Source organism: Beta vulgaris, chromosome 1 (assembly GCF_026745355.1).
Source record: "Beta vulgaris subsp. vulgaris cultivar EL10 chromosome 1, EL10.2, whole genome shotgun sequence".
NCBI lineage: Eukaryota > Viridiplantae > Streptophyta > Magnoliopsida > Caryophyllales > Amaranthaceae > Beta > Beta vulgaris.
Window position 1 is genome coordinate 13,347,105 of NC_079202.1, and position 21,767 is coordinate 13,368,871.

At 35.8% G+C, this 21,767-nt stretch overlaps 1 long non-coding RNA gene across 1 annotated transcript; it reads left to right on the forward strand.

The window, feature by feature from the left end:
- Positions 1-3,003: 3,003 nt before the first annotated feature.
- On the forward strand, positions 3,004-17,723 carry LOC130590315 (uncharacterized). Its single transcript, XR_008967902.1, has 3 exons — positions 3,004-3,291; positions 17,009-17,073; positions 17,711-17,723. It is a non-coding gene; the product is annotated as an uncharacterized LOC130590315 (long non-coding RNA).
- The last annotated feature ends 4,044 nt before the right edge of the window (positions 17,724-21,767 follow it).

Below are 21,767 nucleotides of genomic sequence, written 5' to 3' on the forward strand. Positions count from 1 at the left end.
TAATACAAATATATGCTAATATATACAAATATATTACATATTCTAACACACCCCAGCAGTTGAAGAGGGAGGTTCACGGACACTGAGACTGTTCCTGAAATCCTCAAATAAAACCAAAGGAAGACCCTTGATAAATATGTCTGCAATCTGATAGCGAGAGGGAACATGCAGAACTCGCACTTGACCGCGAGCAACTTTTTCACGGACAAAGTGAATATCCATCTCAATATGTGTTAGTGCGCTGATGTTGAACAGGATTCCCAGAGAGATAGATCGCACTAACATTATCACAGTAAACCAAAGTAGCCTTGAGAATAGGACAATGAAGTTCCAATAACAGGTTACGAAGCCAACAAGACTCCGAAACAACATTGGCAACACCTCGATATTCGGCCTCTGCACCAGACCGGGAGAGAGTAGGTTGGCGTTTAGCCGACCAAGACAGGAAATTGTCACCAAGAAACACACAATACCCAGATGTTGAGCGCCGGGTATCCGGATATCCGCCCCAATCAGCATTAGTATATGAAATAAGAGTGGAGATGGATGAGGGGTAAAGATGCAAACCATGATCCAAAGTGCCCTGGAGGTAGCGAACAATACGTTTAAGAGCCAGCATATGAGCCTCACGAGGATCATGCATATAGAGACACACCTGTTGCAGTGCATAAGAAATACAGGGCAAGTAAAAGTGAGATACTGAAGAGCCCCAGCCCGACTCCGATAATGAGACGGATCTGCATACAGTTCACTAGAAGTAGCACGCAACTTGGGTTTAGTGTCAACAGGGAGATGACTTGCTAGTAGACATCCCAACACGGTCAATAATCTCAGTAGCATACTGGCGCTGAGACAGGAACATAACCTGCATGACGGATAACAGCAATGCCCAAAAAATAACTCAAAGCACCCAAGTCCTTCATAGCAAACTCAGAACTAAGGCGAGAGATGATGAACCTGAGCAATGTCTCAGATGATGCTCTCAAAATAATGTCATCCACATACAACAATAAATAAGCCATAGAATCACCGTGGCGATAAATAAAGAGAGAATGATAAAAGTGCTGTGAGAAAACCAATAGTAGAGAATAGTCAGCAAACCGCTGATACCAAGCCCGAGGGGCTTGTTTCAGGCCATATAAGGACTTCTTCAACAGACATACATGATCTGGATGGGTAGTGTCTCTGTAGCCCATAGGCTGATTGTAAAGCCCCGACAAATTTACATAACCTTAATCGTCAGCGGAGGCATAACTTAATCCTGTGGGTTATGGCCCACAAATAAAATAGTAGCCTAGAATTAAAAATTCACTATACAATTACTCATCGCAAGATAATACTTGTTTATCCGTTATACAAAGTATCTTAAAACCTCATGAATCCTACATAATCTCCATAACGTAGTATAATAGTGATCCACAATTGTTCTTCCATACCTAAAACATAAAACAAACGTCATGAGCCGAGGCTCAGTAACATACTACTCTAACATCGTAAATTCATTTCACATCATTTTATTTATAAACAGGGAGAAGAGAATAAGTAAAACCATTTCACAAACATATCATAGCATGTTACATTATCTTCTTTATCATGTTCATCATCATATATTTTACTTTGGTAACTTGGCTAGTACAACGGAAGGGACGTCTCCCCAGAACATAGTAACATCATAAACGGAAGGCGGCCACCCGAGGACAAAAGCCCTCACTAAACGGAAGGTGGTGTTATTTGCCCAAAATGCGTGGTGCCACCCGAGGACAAAAGCCCTCACTAAACGGAAGGTGGTTAGACGGCCGGAAGGTACGTGCACGACCCGGGATAACAGAATACTTGCCAAGAACCGTCTTTCACTTGAATTTATCATGTTTCATTGGTTTTAAGCATATCATCATCATCGTGAATAATTATATTCATTAATTCATTCATACATCATATAACATCATCATCATCATTTCATAGCATCATATCATCATAACCATCATAAAACATTTCATTTCGATCCCGCAATCCATATATATAACATAATATTAATCATGATCATAAATCATACTTTGAAGGGGAATGCGGGTGTTAGCAGTAGACGTTACCTGAATTCCTGCTTACCAACCATGATAGCCGGGGGAGGCTTGTAATATCCTTTATCTTCTTTAATCTATTCAAGAATAATTTTATTAATGAACGTTTCGTTATTTAGCTATTAAGCCTAAATATTAGTAGCGCTTGTTAAGGTCATAGCGGTTATTATAACGTCGTAAAGGTCTCCTTAAGGTCATTATTTCTTAATCGTTAATAACTTTTAAATTAAAGTGACTCTTTAATAACTATTTAATGAAATAACTCGTTTATCTATTCTTTTAGAAATTATTGAAACTTTAAAAGTTACATTACTACATATTATAAAACCTTTCGAAACATAACATTATTCTAGTTCATAGTTAATAATACTTAGTCGTCCGTTAATAAATTAATTAAGTTTAAAGTTATAATAGCTCCATTAACATTAGTTTAATATTGTTTAGTCATTTAAAACTAACAAGTCAAGTATCTAATTATTATAAGTGAACTTAAGGATTAGTGAAGTATTCATAACTTAAACTCAATTATAACAACAAGCTTAATGAATTATTTTTAATTAGTTTTAAACAACTCAACTAGCTTAGAAATCATGAATTATAACCCAATAATAGATTTTAGTAAATAAGTTGGTGGTTTAGTAAAACTAACTAAATCAGCCCACTAAAGTTCAATATATTAAAGCAACAAGATTAACTTAAATGATTTAACTAAGTAAGTTCAGATGATAAGCCCAACATTATGATTAACTTGATTAATTAAACTAACATAACTTAATGAAATACTAAATCAGTTTTAGTTTAACTCAATTTGGCCCATCTAATATAAGTAGCTTAGCTAAAACAATAGAAGTCAGATTTGAGCCCCATTTAGTGAACATGCAACACTTAAATTGAGTTGGTCGGCCACCTCAGGGGACGCCTGACCTGCGCCGTGCTTCGTCGCACCTTCCTCTGCCCTCGTCGTCGTTCGCCGGCCACCTGCGCAACTCGCCGGAGATCCGCGGCTCCAGCACCCGCGCACTCTTTCTCCTCTTTGCACTCACGTCCTCCCCTGCTCCCCTCCTCTTCTTCGCGCCTGCTGTGCCGCGCACACCACCGACAACCTCCGCCACCGTCGCATGGTCCAGCTTCTCGGAGCCGCTGCCGTTACCCGTTCGCCGGAGCTCTGCTCCGCTCCCCTGTTGTGTGGTTCATCCCTGCTCAATGAGCAGAGGTATTATCATACTCTTACGTTCATCTTGTGTTCTTATAAGCCCCAAGCCCAATTGAACCTATTGATATATTAATTAGTGCTGAGCCTAAAAATCTGATTTAAGTAATTAACCTATTTTGTTTTGTCACTACCACTTATTGGGCTAAATGTAGATTTTCTTAATGTTGAATTAAACCAGTGTTTATTTTTTTGAGGGGTGAATTAAACCAATGTAGACTAACTGAAACTGATCATGATAGATTAGTATATTAATTAAACATAATTATTGCGCTTAAAACCAAATTCGCTTAATAAAACCACCCAATTTATTTTCTAAAATCTAGTATTGAGCTATATTTCATGTTTACTAAATAAAGTTGAGTTGTTTGAAATTAATTAAAATCCAATAAGCTTGTTATTTATAATATGAGTTTAAGATATTATTATTTCACTAATACTTGAGTTCATTTATAATAACAATATAGCTTGACTTAATAGTTTTAAGTGATTAAAATAATGTTAATGGCCCTATTATAGTTTATTAATGGACGACTAATTAAGTTGTTAACTATGAACTAGAATAATCAAGCGTTTTCGAAAGGTTATATAATATGTAGAAACATAACTTTAATATTTTGATAATTTCTAAAAATATAACCAAATGAGTTATTTCATTGATTAGTTGCTAAAGAGTCACCTTAATTAAAAAATTATTAACGATTAAGAAATAATGACCTTTAAGGAGACCTTTACGACGTTATAATAACCGCTATGACCTTAATAAGCGCTAACTAATATTTAAGCTTAAAAGCTAAATAACGAAACGTTCATTAATAAAATTATTCTTGAATAGATTAAAGAAGATAAAGGGATATTACAAGACTCCCTCGGCTATCATGGTTGGTAAGCAGGATTTCAGGTAACGTCTACTGCTAACACCCGCATTCCCCTTCGAAGTATGTTTTATGATCATAATTAATATTATGTTTTGGTTTATGGATTGCGGGAAATGAAATGTTTTATGATGGTTATGATGATGATGATGTTATGATGAAATGAATATAATTCTTCACGATGATGATAATATGCTTAAAAGAAATGAAACATGATAAATTCAAGTGAAAGACGGTTCTTGGCAAGTATTCTGTTATCCCGGGTCGTGCACGTACCTTCCGGCCGGTTAACCACCTTCCGTTTAGTGAGGGCTATTGTCCTCGGGTGGCACCGCGCATTCTGGCAAATAACACCCCTTCCGTTTAGTGAGGGCTTTTGTCCTCGGGTGGCTGCCTTCCGTTTATGATGTTACTATGTTCTGGGGAGACGTCCCTTCCGTTGTACTAGCCAAGTTACCAAAGTAAAAGATATATGATGATGAACATGATAAAGAAGATAATGTAACATGCTATGATATGTTTGTGAAATGGTTTTACTTATTCTCTTCTCCCTGTTTATAAATAAAATGATGTGAAATGAATTTACGATGTTAGAGTAGTATGTTACTGAGCCTCGGCTCATGACGTTTTGTTTTATGTTTTAGGTATGGAAGAACAGATGTGGATCACTATTATACTGCGTTATGAAGATTTTGTATGATTCTATGAGGTTTTAGGATATTTTGTATGAGGGATAAACAAGTATTATTTCACGATGAGTTATTGTATAATGAATTTCAATCTTAGGCTATTATTTTTATTTGTGGGCCATAACCCACAGGATTAAGTTATGCTTCCGCTGACGATTAAGGTTATGTAAATTTGTCGGGGCGTTACAGTTTCTTCTGTGTATTTATGGTCAGATTTTTGGAACAAAGGTTGAAGGTGGAAGGATGGTGATTGGTGGTTTTGTTAATAGGAAGCTAGGATAGGGGACAAGTAGGAGATAGGGGGAGATGGTAGGTGATTAATGGTGGTTCAAAAAGGGAAATTAGTGTAGGGAGGAAAGAGGTGGGTGGTGGGTGTTGACCGTGGGTTTGGGGGGGGGGGGGTTCTTTTCTTCTTTCTTTTTTAATTTTTTTATTAATTTGCTTAAACTTGGTTGGTTTCCTTTGTTGTAATAAAAGTGACTAACTTAGGTGTTATTAGTAATCTTACTCTTCAATTACAATATTTTATAGAATTAGTTAGTTTGTTTAAAAGCTCAAAAATAAAATAATTCATAATTAGACTTACTTAACTAAAACAATTATTAAGTGAACGATTTAACTTTCTTAATTATTTACTTAAATATGTTTAAATTTTGGATATTACATCCTTACCCCCTTAGAAAAAGTTTCGTCCTCGAAACTTGCAATTTAGTATGATAAAACAACAAGCTAAATTCATTTAACAAGACCAAGATCTCAAGCCTTCATGGCTTCGTTAGATATTCAGCCTCCATTCCGCCATCATCTTTTGTATCTCTACTTCAACTCGACTCGCGAAATCGAGGAGCAAAGAAAACAAAAAGGGAAACTTGTTGGCAATGAATTCCAACTAACTCATTTGATGAGACCTCGTTTGAAATTCTTTTGGTTTCTCAAATTATAAGATACATACTTTGAGTAACTACATATCATAAAAAAAAATGCATGATACTACGTACGCATTAAGAGGTAACTAACACAGATAATCACATGCACCACTCTTTACATAAACAGATTCATATTGCACACGCAAAAGCGCAAACGCTCGAACGGCTTGGTTCATCTATACCTAATTTTTAGCCAACCCATTAAACCTATTTAAAACCTTTACGCTACGATATGGAGATCATAGCGTTCTTGAATCTAACCTTAAACTTTCTCAGTAAACTTTACTTTCCATAATATGTGTTGAATCCTTGTGAATTTAAATATCCATGACACAATTTCATACTACGCCCGCCATTTTCTTAGAAAGCTTAAACTCGAATGTTAATCATGCCCCTTAATATATCAACCCATTCTTTTCTTACTCATTATCATTTGACGATTCTCATCCTGCTTGGTATATAATATACATTCTCTTATCAATTCCACAATATAAGCTTATTAAGGCATTCGTAAACATCACATTATGTCTGTATCATAACAGTATCATCTAATAAGGTATTCACTAAAGATCCCTAAACCTAATATTTGTGCATTCCCAAATTTTCAATCATCACATTATTATTCCAAATCAATATCATTATCATAGCCTCAACGTTAATCACTTACTAATCTGACAATGACATAACGTACTCCTTACCAACTTCCTTACCATCATACTCAAGATCTTAATTATTCAAGGCTTCACCGATCCAAATAATGTTTACTTCTCATCACAATTTCAATTTCCTCCACATTTTTCCTTATCCTCTTTTATTGGTAATTTGATCACTTGAATTCATTTCTAGATCATCTCTCTAACTATACGAAGAAGCCATATTTATCAAATTTAGAAATTCTTTGTCCCAAATCTTGTAAAATAGAAAAAGTCAAGCACTTATGCACATTAATTTTCGTCTCGACATCAACGCTTATTTCTTAATTATATTCCATATGGCTATTACATCTCCAAGTAGCAAATTCCTATTCCTTCAAACATCATTCGTCTAACTCTTCAATTACTTAGTCATAATTTATTTTTCACTACAATCCCATAACATCCCAAAAAGTGGTTCGCATCACATTATGAAGTGCTTCAACACTTAAAACTAAAATCCTTAATAACTGAAGTAATGGTAATTGCTTTCTAATTCCTCGAGTAGAATTTCTAAATCCCTTCAAAATTTTCGAATCTCCAAAATCGTCATATGAACTCCTATAAAGTAAAATTCAATCTCAACTTATAACCATCAGGATTTCATATAGCTTAGCCTTTTTATCATCCCACAAATAATATAACCCTACTCATCATAGCATATCTAAATATTATTTCGTGTATTACCTCGAGCATCAAATATTACTACTCATACCTCAAAAGATCATTCACCTTGGTCCCTATTACTCAAATAGCCATTATTTTATCCTCAAGTTATTCAACATCAATCTTTTCAGATAATTCCTGCCAAGTTTAAATCGCAAAATTTTCCATTTAACATCTTACACTCTAGTTAACCCCAAAGCTTTAGGTTGTACTAATCTTCATTTAAAACCTCAAAAGATCATAAGTTCAAATCCTCACTTTTTTTTAAGATTCTAATAACCCAAATAATCCTCAACTCCTAATAACTCATTCATGGAAGTAAACCTCATATTTTTCATCCATTGTCTTATATCTCATCTTATATCAACCCAAATGGTCATTTACTAACCTCGAGTTTTCCTCAATATCTAATTTCCCAAAGGACCACTCCTAGGCGGTGCAAAGTCTATTACTCCGCACTTCCGGCTAGGTTTCGGCTCTGATACCACTCTGTAACGCCCCGACAAATTTACATAACCTTAATCGTCAGCGGAAGCATAACTTAATCCTGTGGGTTATGGCCCACAAATAAAATATAGCCTAAAATTGATAATTCACTATACAATTACTCATCGCAAGATAATACTTGTTTATCCATATACAAAATATCTAAAACCTCATGAATCATACATAATCTCCATAACGAGTATAATAGTGATCCACAAGTTCTTCCATACCTAAAACATAAAACAAAACGTCGTAGCCGAGGCTCAGTAACATACTACTCTAACATCGTAAATTCATTTCACATCATTTTATTTATAAACAGGGAGAAGAGAATAAGTAAAACCATTTCACAAACATATCATACATGTTACATTATCTTCTTTATCATGTTCATCATCATATATTTTACTTTGGTAACTTGGCTAGTACAACGGAAGGGACGTCTCCCCAGAACATAGTAACATCATAAACGGAAGGCAGCCACCCGAGGACAAAAGCCCTCACTAAACGGAAGGTGGTTAACCGGCCGGAAGGTACATGCACGACCCGGGATAACATAATACTTGCCAAGAACTGTCTTTCACTTGAATTTATCATGTTTCATTTCTTTTAAGCATATCATCATCATCTTGAATAACTATATTCTTTCATTTCATATCATAACATCATCATCGTCATTTCATAGCATCGTATCATCATAAGTTCATAACCATCATAAAACATTTCATTTCCCACAATTCATATATAAAACATAATATTAATCATGATCATAATAAAACACAGTTCGAAGGGGAATGTGGGTGTTAGCAGTAGACTTTACCTGAATTCCTGCTTACCAACCATGATAGCCGGGGGAGGCTTGTAATATCCTTTATCTTCTTTAATCTATTCAAGAATAATTTTATTAATGAACGTTTCGTTATTTAGTTTTTAAGCCTAAATATTAGTTTAGCGCTTATTAAGGTCATAACGGTTATTATAACGTCGTATAGGTCTCCTTAAAGGTCATTATTTCTTAATTGTTATTAACTTTTTAATTAAGGTGACTCTTTAACAACTAATTAACAAAATAACTCATTTAGCTATATCTTTAGAATTATCGAAACATTAAAGTTATATTACTACATACTATATAACCTTTCGAAAGCATTACATTATTCTAGTTCATAGTTAACAACTACTTAGTCGTCCATTAATAAATTGAGTTTAAAATTATAATAGATCCATTAATATTATTTTAATGTTATTTAGTCATTTAAAACTAACAAGTCAAGTAACTAATTATTATAAGTGAACTTAAGGATTAGTGAAGTACTCATAACTTAAACTTAATTATAAACAACAAGCTTGATGAATTATTTTTAATTAGTTTTAAACAACTCAACTAGTTTAGAAATCATGAATTATAGCCCAATAATTGATTTTAGTAAATAAATTGGGTGGTTTAGTAAAACTAACTAAATCAGCCCACTAAAGCTCAATATATTAAAGCAACAAGATTAAGTTAAATGATTTAACTAAGTAAGTTCAGATGATAAGCCCAACATTATGATTAACTTGATTAATTAAACTAACATAACTTAATGAAATACTAAATCAGTTTTAGTTTAACTCAATTTGGCCCATCTAATATAAGTAGCTTAGATAAAACAATAGAAGTCAGATTTGAGCCCCATTTAGTGAACATGCAACACTTAAATTGAGTTGGTTTAAGTTTAACTAATATACATCAGATTTTTGAGACCCAATTAAATCCATGCAACAATTAAACTAAGTTGGTTTAACTAAGTTGATTTGGGCCCAATCTAAACTAACTTAACAATAGGTAGTAATTTGGGCTTGCATCATAACTTAAGGAAATCAGAAATTTAAAAATGAGAATATCATCACCTCTGCTACTAGGAGCAGGGAGGACGAATCGCGACTGAGGTGGACGCCGGCGAGCAGCAGCGACGTCTCCGGCGATAGTCTCCGGTGGTTCAGCGCGCGCAGGTCGTCGGTGGTTCAGCCCGGTACTGCAGCGCACGAAGAAGAGGAGGGGCGAGAGGGACAGCGCGAGCAGAGAGAGAACGTGAGTGCTGGCGCGGGTCTCCGGCGAGCTGCTCGGTGGTCGGCGAACGACAGCGGGGTGAAGACGCGACTGAGCGCGGCGCAGGGCGCGCGCTGGCCGATGGTGGTCGATTGTGGGGGGTCGAAACAGAGGAGAGAGAGAGAAGAAATTCTTTGTGATTTCTTGTGGTTTTAAGTTTGTAATTGAAACTCATTTCTTCTGTGTATTTATGGACAGGTTTTTGGAACAAAGGTTGAAGGTGGAAGGATGGTGATTGGTTGTTTTGTTAATAGGAAGCTAGGATAGGGGACAAGTAGGAGATAGGGGGAGATGGTAGGTGATTAATGGTGGTTCAATTAAGGGAAATTATGTAGGAGGAAAGGAGTGGTGGTGGGTGTTGACCGTGGGTTTGGGGGGGTTTCTTTTCTTCTTTTTTTTTTTTAATTTTGTTATTAATTTGCTTAAACTTGGTTGGTTTTCTTTTTTGTAATAAAAGTGACTAAGTTAGGTGTTATTAGTAATCTTACTCTTCAATTACAATATTTTATAGAATTAGTTAGTTTGTTTAAAAGCTCAAAAATAAAATAATTCATAATTAGACTTACTTAACTAAAACAATTATTAAGTGAACGATTTAACTTTCTTAATTATTTACTTAAATATGTTTAAAATTTTGGGATATTACATCCTTACCCCCTTAGAAAAAGTTTCGTCCTCGAAACTTGCGATTTAGTCAGTCGATAAAACAACAAGCTAAATTCATTTAACAAGACCAAGATCTCAAGCCTTCATGGCTTCGTCAGATATTCAGCCTCCATTCCGCCATCATCTTTTGTATCTCTACTTCAACTCGACTCGCGAGATCGAGGAGCAAAGAAAACAAAAAGGGAAAACTTGTTGGCAATGAATTCCAACTAGCTCATTTGATGAGACCTCGTTTGAAATTCTTTTGGTTTCTCAAATTATTAAGATACATACTTTGAGTAACTAAATGTCATAAAAAAAAAATGCATGATACTACGTACGCATTAAGAGGTAACTAACACAGATAATCATATGCACCACCTCTTTACATAAACAGATTCACATTGCACACGCAAAAGCGCAAACGCTCAAACGACGTGGTTCATCTATACCTAATTTTTAGCCAACCCATTAAACCTATTAAAAACCTTTACGCTACGATATGGAGATCATAGTGTTCCTGAATCTAACCTCAACTTTCTCAGTAGAACTTTACTTTCCATAATATGTGTTGAATCCTGGTGAATTTAAATATCCATGACACAATTTCATACTACGCCCTCCAATTTTTCTTAGAAAGCTTAAACTCGAATGTTAATCATGCCCCTTAATATATCAACCCATTCTTTTTCTTACTCATTATCAGAGTATTTTCGTCAGGAAAACCAAATGGCCGAAACTCCGGAACAAGTCGCAGCACGACTTAGGACCCTCGAGCAATTAGCTCAAAACTTCGGATTAGTTCTTCAAAACCAACTGAACAACAACCACCATGAGGATGATCCGCAAGCCGCAATGGCGAAAAAGATTTTGTCTTTGAAACCACCAACCTTTGTTGGTAGAGAAGACCCATTACTTCTCGAAAATTGGATAAGAGACTTCGAAAAGATCTTCACGGCCACGGGTACGCCTGAGGCCCAGAAAGTAGACCAACCGACCTTTTATTTGCACGAGGATGCTGATACTTGGTGGGAAAGTGTAGGACCAATTGTTAAAGCTCAAGAATACTTTAACTGGGAAGCGTTTAAGATAGCAATTAAGGCTCGATTCTTCCCCGAGCACATTCGAAGGCAGAAGTACAATAAGTTTAGTAGATTCAATCAGAGTTATAACATGAGTGTGCAAGAGTACTCTGTCCGCTCAGAAATTTAATGAGTATGCTCGCTTCTGTCCGACTGTAGTTCCTGATGAGGGAACTAAAGCTCAAAAGTTTGAGGACGGACTTAAGTTCGATCTTCAGACTCGAATGGGAGGTAATACCTCAACCCGAACCCTTTTCCAATTCGAATAAACTCGGGTTTTCGGGGGAAAATGGATCCACGAGGGTTCGACCCGACGGGGTGGTGTTACCGCCGCAATTATCTCCTTGGAAACAATTGCAAGGCTAAGTTACAACATACCAACTAAAATTCATTAATCAAAACAACTAAGTAAATTGTTCATCAACAATACTAATTAACTAAAGGTTTCAGAGTTTCAGCGAAAGCTAATCATAGGCTAAATGGATGACAACTCTAAGTGATCTCCCTTTTGTTCCCCCGATCGATCACCCACCTGCACAAATACATTGAAAAGAGACAAGAGAGAGAAGCTCCCAAAAATCAGATAAACTGAGTATTCCAACTCCATCCCGTAAAATACTTAAGTTGAAAATACTTTGTAAAATAGTATACTAATAGTTTTGGAAGTCATAACACATGTACACATATATATATACACTGAATAATCATTTCATTAATTCATTTAACCCAACTATTCAAGGAGAGGAAAGAGAACGCCAGTAAGCCGGGGAAACCCCCTGTAACCACTTACTTCAACATAGTAGGCCGGGGGAACCCCCTGTAACCACCTACTTGTAGGCCGGGGAAACCCCCTGTAACAACCTACGAAAAAATCATATTGGCCATAACAGAGTCCCTAGTGTGCACACCCCTTCTACTTGGATCACATCAAGATAGAAGGAAGACAGTAACAGAATAATCAGCATAGTAACCAGATAACCTGTAGGGGCCGCTGAACCACTCATACAGGGAAACCTGTTCATCATTTCCCTCCGATATTTCACTTTACGTGATTAACATCTTTTAATTCACGTCATCACATAATTCACATATACACTTACGTCATCTTATTCAATTACGTCATCTTATTTAATTACGTCATCTTGTTCAAACCAGTGTGAACATATTCAATCCATCATAATCTCAATCCATTCATAGAGATTTCAATAACTTATTTCATATTATCAATCACTTGAGTTCATTCATCGTTTCAGATTCATAATCGTTTTGTCATCACAATTTCTTATCAATTCCAATTTCCATAAAGTTCAAAGTTAACAACGATAATAATATTCATGAATAAAGTAAAAATAATAATAATAATCATAATAATAATCATATCATTACTAAATAACATTAACCGATTTTTAGTAACGTTATAGTAACATCGTTGTCATATCGTACATCGTCCATCGTCGTTATTCATAAATCATAATCAGAATCCAGAGTTGTTGTCCATTTGTTATTCGAAGCCATAATTATAGTCCATAATTATAAATTTTATAAGCACATAATAATCACATAACCAATTCATTTTACTCTAGAGGCATCTATGTTTAGATGGACATCGGAGATTACCTCGTGACGCGTACCCAAAGCTAAGTTCGCGAACGTGTTAGCGCTCTCGATAGTCCTTGTCTACGAAATAGGAGTCTACAATATTAACGAGATTTAAGTTAATTCCTAAATAACCCCTTTTTTTTTATAAGATAAACAATTTAAATAATTCAAATAACTTTAAAGAAATTCTTAGTGAACTTAAGAGAGTTTATAAATCAAAGTTTTATAGTTTTTATACTATATATGAAATCATTTTAAATATTCATAAAATTACTTCAATCTTAATTTTATTAACTTAAACAACTATTTTAAACATAGAAGAATAACTTTATGTTACTCCTTGTTTTAATTTAGAAAATCAGAAAACGTTATCAAGTTTGTAAAAGATGAATAGAACACACTAATTAATTAATGTAGCTGGTTTAGGAAATTTATAAGTTTTAGTTTTTAAAATAAAGGTAAAATAACAAAATCATTTAAAAGGGAAAGGGGTTCCACTTTACTGATTCTAAGAATCAGTTTCATTTAAACAGAAGAAAAAAAAAGAACTAAGGAGAGGGGAAGGCAGCAGGGTCGACAGAGGGAAGGGAAAGAGGAGTTTGGGGTGATTTTTTGTGGGTCTGGCCGGCGCTTTCCGGCGGGATTCAGGCGAGGAGGAAGCAGGCGGTTTTCACGGCTGGGTCGAGAGTGCTGGGCGACAGAGTTACGTCGCGACAGAAGGTGGCTGGGCGCGGAGTTGGGGCGAGGGGCTGCGCGCAAGGGAGGCGCGACTCAGGCTGGGCAGTCGTGACGCGGTGGTTCTGGGATGATCGAATTTTCTGGGTTGGTGGTTCGAAGGTTTTCCGGTGGTTTGAGATGGTGGAGGAATGGTGGGTTTTGAATTTCTTTTCTTTTATCTTTAAAAATCATCAGAATTTCAGAAATTAAAGAGGGAGAGAGAGTGAAGCAAACCTTTGAAGTGTTTTGCTTGAGGAATCTGATGAGAATGAAGTCAGTATTTATAGAGGGATTTGGTCAGAAATTTTTAGCTTGGTTAAGTCCCCATTAATGGAGGCTATGTGTAGGAGGTGAAGCTATCCCCTAAAATCTGATATTATGGGAAGATTAAATTTTGACCGACAAGTATTGCAAGTTGCTGAACTAATTAATTCTTTTAGTGCTGATTTTTTTTTTGAAGAAGAGGAAGGAGGGAGGGAGGCGGTGAAAGAGGCTGATTTTCACTCTCTTTTTTTTTTTTTTTTGTTTTGTTTTAACTTTTCTTTTTGGTAAAAGACACATGAACTTGGACTATGGACTAATGTTTGGGCTTGGATTACCAATGTAGATGGATAATGAACCAAGGTATCCATAAATCAATTTAAAGAGTTTGATAATGAAATGGATAATAAGTAAATTATTTAGTTGAAACTTGTTAAAATAAATCGAAATTAAATGAAATTATTATTTTAATAAACGTAGTTAACAATGAAATCTCATTATCACAAAATAATTTTTAAGCGAAAATAATGTTAAATCTTAATAAATAATAATAAAATAATCTTTGAAATATGGGGTATTACATATACTCCTCCTTTAAACAAAGTTCGTCCTCGAACTTTAAGGTTAGATGTTTAATAATAACGAAACATTATCTTTGCGCTTTGTTAGTATTACATTCAGTCCCCCTTAAGGAGTTTCGTCCTCGAAACTCAATAATCGTACCTCAGAAAAGAGTTCAGGATAACGTTTTTTCATGTCGTCCTCTGTTTCCCACGTTGCTTCCTCGGTTTGATGATTAGACCACAAAACTTTGACTAACTTTATTGCCTTGTTTCGGGTGTTTCTCGTTTTGGAATCAAGGATTCTAACAGGACGTTCTTAAAAAGTGAGGGTTTCATCTAACTCAATGGTTTTAGGTTGGATAACATGGGAGGGGTCAGAGATGTATTTGCGAAGTTGAGACACATGAAAAACATTATGAACTTTGGCTAAATCTGTAGGTAAGGCTAACCTATAGGCCACTTGTCCAATTCTCTCCAATACCTCATAAGGTCCAATATAACGAGGACTTAGCTTTCCTTTCCTACCGAACCTCATTACTCCTTTGGTTGGTGAAACTTTCAATAACACTTTCTCTCCAACTACAAACTCCAAATCTCGTCTCCTTTGATCGGCATACGATTTTTGTCGATCCTGAGCTGCTTTCATGCGCTCTTGAATCAACTTCACCTTATTGGTAGTCTCTTCTATCATTTCCGGTCCTAAATTCAACGACTTGTTCACATCGCTCCAACATATAGGACTCCTACATTTTCGTCCATACAATGCCTCATAAGGTGAATTTCAAGTAGACCTCATATTTCTAAAAGAATAGAAGAAAAGAAACCCCCTCCCCCCAAACCCACGGTCAACACCCACCACCCACCTGTTTCCTCCCTACACTAATTTCCCTTAATTGAACCACCATTAATCACCTACCATTTCCCCCTATCTCCTACTTGTCCCCTATCCTAGCTTCCTATTAACAAAACCACCAATCACCATCCTTCCACCTTCAACCTTTGTTCCAAAAATCTGTCCATAAATACACAGAAGAAATGAGTTTCAATTACAAACTTAAAACCACAAGAAATCACAAAGAATTTCTTCTCTCTCTCTCCTCTGTTTCGACCCCCCACAACCGACCACCGTCGGCCACTGCGCGCGCCACCTGCGCCGCGCTTAGTCGCGTCTTCACCCCGCTGTCGTTCGCCGACCACCGAGCAGCTCGCCGGAGACCCGCGCCAGCACTCACGTTCTCTCTCTCCTCGCGCTGTCCCTCTCGCCCCTCTTCTTCTTCGTGCGCTGCAGTACCGGGTGAACCACCGACGACCTGCGCGCGCTGAACCACCGGAGACTATCGACGGAGACGTCGCTGCTGCTCGCCGTCGACCACCGAAGCCGGCTTCCATCTCAGTCGCGATTCGTCCTCCCTGCTCCTGTAGCAGAGGTGATGTATTTCTCCTTTTAAAATTTCTGATTTCCTTAAGTTATGATGCAAGCCCAAATTACTACCTATTGTTAAGTTAGTTTAGTTGGGCCCAAATCAACTTAGTTAAACCAACTTAGTTTAATTGTTGCATGGATTTAATTGGGTTTCAAAAATCTGATGTATATTAGTTAAACTTAAACCAACTCAATTTAAGTGTTGCATGTTCACTAAATGGGGCTCAAATCTGACTTCTATTGTTTTAGCTAAGCTACTTATATTAGATGGGCCAAATTGAGTTAAACTAAAACTGATTTAGTATTTCATTAAGTTATGTTAGTTTAATTAATCAAGTTAATCATAATGTTGGGCTTATCATCTGAACTTACTTAGTTAAATCATTTAAGTTAATCTTGTTGCTTTAATATATTGAGCTTTAGTGGACTGATTTAGTTAGTTTTACTAAACCACCCAATTTATTTACTAAAATCTATTACTGGGCTATAATTCATGATTTCTAAACTAGTTGAGTTGTTTAAAACTAATTAAAAATAATTCATCAAGCTTGTTTTTATAATTAAGTTTAAGTTATGAGTACTTCACTAATCCTTAAGTTCACTTATAATAATTAGTTACTTGACTTGTTAGTTTTAAATGACTAAATAACATTAAAATAATATTAATGGATCTATTATAATTTTAAACTCAATTTATTAATGGATGACTAAGTAGTTGTTAACTATGAACTAGAATAATGTAATGCTTTCGAAAGGTTATATAATATGTAGTAATATAGCTTTAATGTTTCGATAATTCTAAAGATATAGCTAAATGAGTTATTTTGTTAATTAGTTGTTAAAGAGTCACCTTAATTAAAAAGTTAATAACAATTAAGAAATAACGACCTTTAAGGAGACCTATACGACGTTATAATAACCGTTATGACCTTAATAAGCGCTAAACTAATATTTAGGCTTAAAAACTAAATAACGAAACGTTCATTAATAAAATTATTCTTGAATAGATTAAAGAAGATAAAGGATATTACAAGCCTCCCCCGGCTATCATGGTTGGTAAGCAGGAATTCAGGTAACGTCTACTGCTAACCCATTCCCCTTCGAAGTATGTTTTATGATCATGATTAATATTATGTTTTATATATGGATTGGGGAAATGAAATGTTTTATGATGGTTATGATTATGATGATACGATGCTATGAAATGATGATGATTTATGATATGAAATGAAAGAATATAATTATTCACGATGATGATGATATGCTTAAAAAATGAAACATGATAAATTCAAGTGAAAGACGGTTCTTGGCAAGTATTTGTTATCCCGGGTCGTGCACGTACCTTCCGGCCGGTTAACCACCTTCCGTTTAGTGAGGGCTATTGTCCTCGGGTGGCACCGCGCAAATTCTGGGCAAATAACGCCACCTTCCGTTTAGTGAGGGCTTTTGTCCTCGGGTGGCTGCCTTCCGTTTATGATGTTACTATGTTCTGGGGAGAGTCCCTTCCGTTGTACTAGCCAAGTTACCAAAGTAAAAATATATGATGATGAACATGATAAAGAAGATAATGTAACATCTATGATATGTTTGTGAAATGGTTTTACTTATTCTCTTCCCTGTTTATAAATAAAATGATGTGAAATGAATTTACGATGTTAGAGTAGTATGTTACTGAGCCTCGGCTCATGACGTTTTGTTTTATGTTTTAGGTATGGAAGAACAATTGTGGATCACTTATACTACGTTATGGAGATTATGTAGGATTCATGAGGTTTTAAGATACTTTGTATATTGGATAAACAAGTATTATCTTGCGATGAGTAATTGTATAGTGAATTTTCAATCTTAGCCTACTATTTTATTTGTGGGCCATAACCCACAGGATTAAGTTATGCTTCCGCTGACGATTAAGGTTATGTAAATTTGTCGGGGCGTTACAGAGTGGTATCAGAGCCGAAACCTAGCCGGAAGTACGCAGTAATAGACTTTGCACCGCCTAGGAGTGGTCCATTGGGAAATTAGATATTTAGGAAAACTCGAGGTTAGTAAATGACCATTTGGGTTGATATAAGATGAGATATAAGACAATGGATGAAAAATATGAGGTTTACTTCCATTACTGTAACAGCGTAAATTCATTTCACATCATAATGTTTTCCACTTGTCGATGTTGCGAAAGTATATACCAGACCCTAGTCATGTGATCAGACACGATCCTTTGCAGCTAAGGAACGATTTGACTTATGAAGAGAAACCGATTGAAATTCTTGACCGTAGGGAAAAGCAACTTAGAAGCAAAGTAATTCCTATGGTTAAGATTTTATGGGCTAATCACACGTCATCCGAAGCCACTTGGGAAGTAGAAGATCAGATGAGAACAAAATACCCTCACTTGTTTGAATAGATGACTTTGATGTGTTTGATTATGTGCTTCTGAAATCTTATGTATGAATGTTCGCGTTTATGAATGCATGATTTTATCCTTTTGACAATGCTATGTAAGTTTCGAGGACGAAACTTTTTCTAAGGAGGTAAGGATGTAATATCCCAAAATTTTAAACATGTTTAAAATAAAATAAAAAGTTAAATCGTTCACTTAATAATTGTTATTAGTTAAGTAAGTCTAATTATGAACTATTTTATTTTTGAGCTTTTAAACAAACTAACAATTCTATAAAATATTGTAATTGAAGAGTAAGATTACTAATAAACACCTAAGTTAGTCACTTTATTACAACAAAGGAAACCAACCAAGTTTAAGCAAATTAATAAATAAATAAAAAATAAAAAAATAAAAAGAAAAGAAAGAACCCCCCAAACCCACGGTCAACACCCACCTCTTTCCCCCTACACTAATTTCCCTTAATTGAACCACCATTAATCACCTACCATCTCCCCTATCTCCTACTTGTCCCCTCTCCTAGCTTCCTATCAACAAAACCACCAATCCACCATTCAACCTTTGTCTCCAAAAATCTGTCCATAAATACACAGAAGAAATGAGTTTCAATTCAAACTTAAAACCACAAAGAAATCACAAAAATTTCTTCTCCTCTCCTTCCTCCTCTTCTCACGGCACCACCACACCACCGCCATGTGCGCACTACCTTCGGCGCACCACCGCCTTCTGACCGGGAAATCACAACCGTCCTCGCCGGCGACCCACGTCGCAGCCCGTCGCTGCTTCCTCTCTCTCTCACTCTCGCTCGCACGCTCCTCTGTTTCGCGTGCTGTTGCTGCTCCTGTCGTTCTGCCGCCGCCGGAGCTCCGGAGATCTACGGTCGTCGCTGGTCTGTTTCCACCGCCGACATCCGTCCGTCGCCTGCGCTTCTCGCCGGAGTTCGCCCAGCCCGTGTTTTTCGTCCCTGCTCAAGAGAGCAGAGGTATACCACCTCTTTTATTTTCCCTCTTAAAACTGATTTTCAAGTACTATAATGATAGTTCACTTGTACCCTTGTTAATTAGTGTAACTGGGCCTAAAAATGATTTGCTTTAGACACCAACTCAATGCATGTGTTGCATGTCCTTTAGTTGGGCTCAAAATCTGACTTTTATTATATTAGCTAAGCTATTTAGATTGAGGTGGACAATTGAGTTAAACTAAAACTGATTTAGTATTTCATTAAGTATGTTAGTTAATTAATCAAGTTAAGTATAATGTTGGGCTTATAATCTGATTTACTAGTTAAGTCAATTAAGTTAATCTTGTTGCTTTAATATATTGAGCTTTAGTGGACTGATTTAGTTAGTTTTACTAAACCACCTAACTTATTTACTAAAATCTATTATTGGGTTATAATTCATGATTTCTAAACTAGTTGAGTTGTTTAAAACTAACTAAAAATAATTCATTAAGCTTGTTGTTTATAATTAAGTTTAAGTTATGAGTACTTCACTAATCCTTAAGTTCACTTATAATAATTAGTTACTTGACTTGTTAGTTTTAAATGACTAAATAATATTAAAAATGTTAATGGATCATTATAACTTTAAACTTAATTTATTAATGGACGACTAATTAGTTTTAACTATGAACTAGAATAATGTTATGTTTTGAAAGGTTATATAATATGTAGTAATATAACTTTAATGTTGATAATTTCTAAAAATATAGCAAATGAGTTATTTTTTAATTAGTTGTTAAAGAGTCACCTTAATTAAAAAGTTATTAACATTAAGAAATAATGACCTTTAAGGAGACCTTACGACGTTATAATAACCGTTATGACCTTAATAAGCCTAACTAATATTTAGGTTAAAACTAAATAACGAAACGTTCATTAATAAAACTATTCTTGAATAGATTAAGGAAGATAAAGGATATTACAAGCCTCCCCCGGTTATCAAGGTTATTAAGCAGGAATTCAGGTAACGTCTACTGCTAACACCCGCATTCCCCTTCAAAGTATGTTTTATGAACATGATTAATATTATGTTTTGGTTTATGGATTGCGGGAAATGAAATGTTTTATGATGGTTATGATGATATGACGCTATGAAATGATGATGATGTTATGATGAAATGAATGGATATAATTATTCACAATGATGATAATATGCTTAAAAGAAATGAAACATGATAAATTCAAGTGAAAGACGGTTCTTGGCAAGTATTCTGTTATCCCGGGTCGTGCACGTACCTTCCGGCCGGTTAACCACCTTCCGTTTAGTGAGGGCTTTTGTTCTCGGGTGGCACCGCGCATTTTGGGCAAATAACGCCACCTTCCGTTTAGTGAAGGCTTTTGTCCTCGGGTGGCTGCCTTCCGTTTATGATGTTACTATGTTCTGGGGAGACGTCCCTTCCGTTGTACTAGCCAAGTTACCAAAGTAAAATATATATGATGATGAACATGATAAAGAAGATAATGTAACCTGACATGATATGTTTGTGAAATGTTTTACTTATTCTTTCCTTCCTGTTTTCAACTAAAATGATGTGAAATGAATTTACGATGTTAGAGTAGTATGTTACTGAGCCTCGGCTCACGACGTTTTGTTTTATGTTTTAGGTACCGATGGTGATAACGGGATTGCATAGCAGTGAGGATTTAACTAATCCCTAGATTATATAGACTCTCATAGTTTTAATTTAAGTTTATGTCAAAACTCTGATTAGTAACTAAGTTGCTATTAATCAAGACTAATGTTGGATCTATATTATGCTTCATGTTATAAAATATTTAAGTTTATGATTTTATGTTGCCTTGTATTTTCCTTATGGAAAGTACGGCGGTAACGCACCGACTATCTAGGTTCATTATACAAAGTGATCCATATTATCTTCTTTATCATGTTCATCATCATATATCTTTTACTTTGGTAACTTGGCTAGTACAACGGAAGGGACGTCTCCCCAGAACATAGTAACATCATAAACGGAAGGCAGCCACCCGAGGACAAAAGCCCTCACTAAACGGAAGGTGGCGTTATTTGCCCAGAATGCGCGGTGCCACCCGAGGACAATAGCCCTCACTAAACGGAAGGTGGTTAACCGGCCGGAAGGTACGTGCACGACCCGGGATAACAGAATACTTGCCAAGAACCGTCTTTCACTTGAATTTATCATGTTTCATTGGTTTTAAGCATATCATCATCATCGTGAATAATTATATTCATTAATTTCATCATAACATCATCATAACATCATCATCATCATTTCATAGCATCATATCATCATAACCATCATAAAACATTTCATTTCGATCCCGCAATCCATATATATAACATAATATTAATCATGATCATAAATCCTACTTTGAAGGGGAA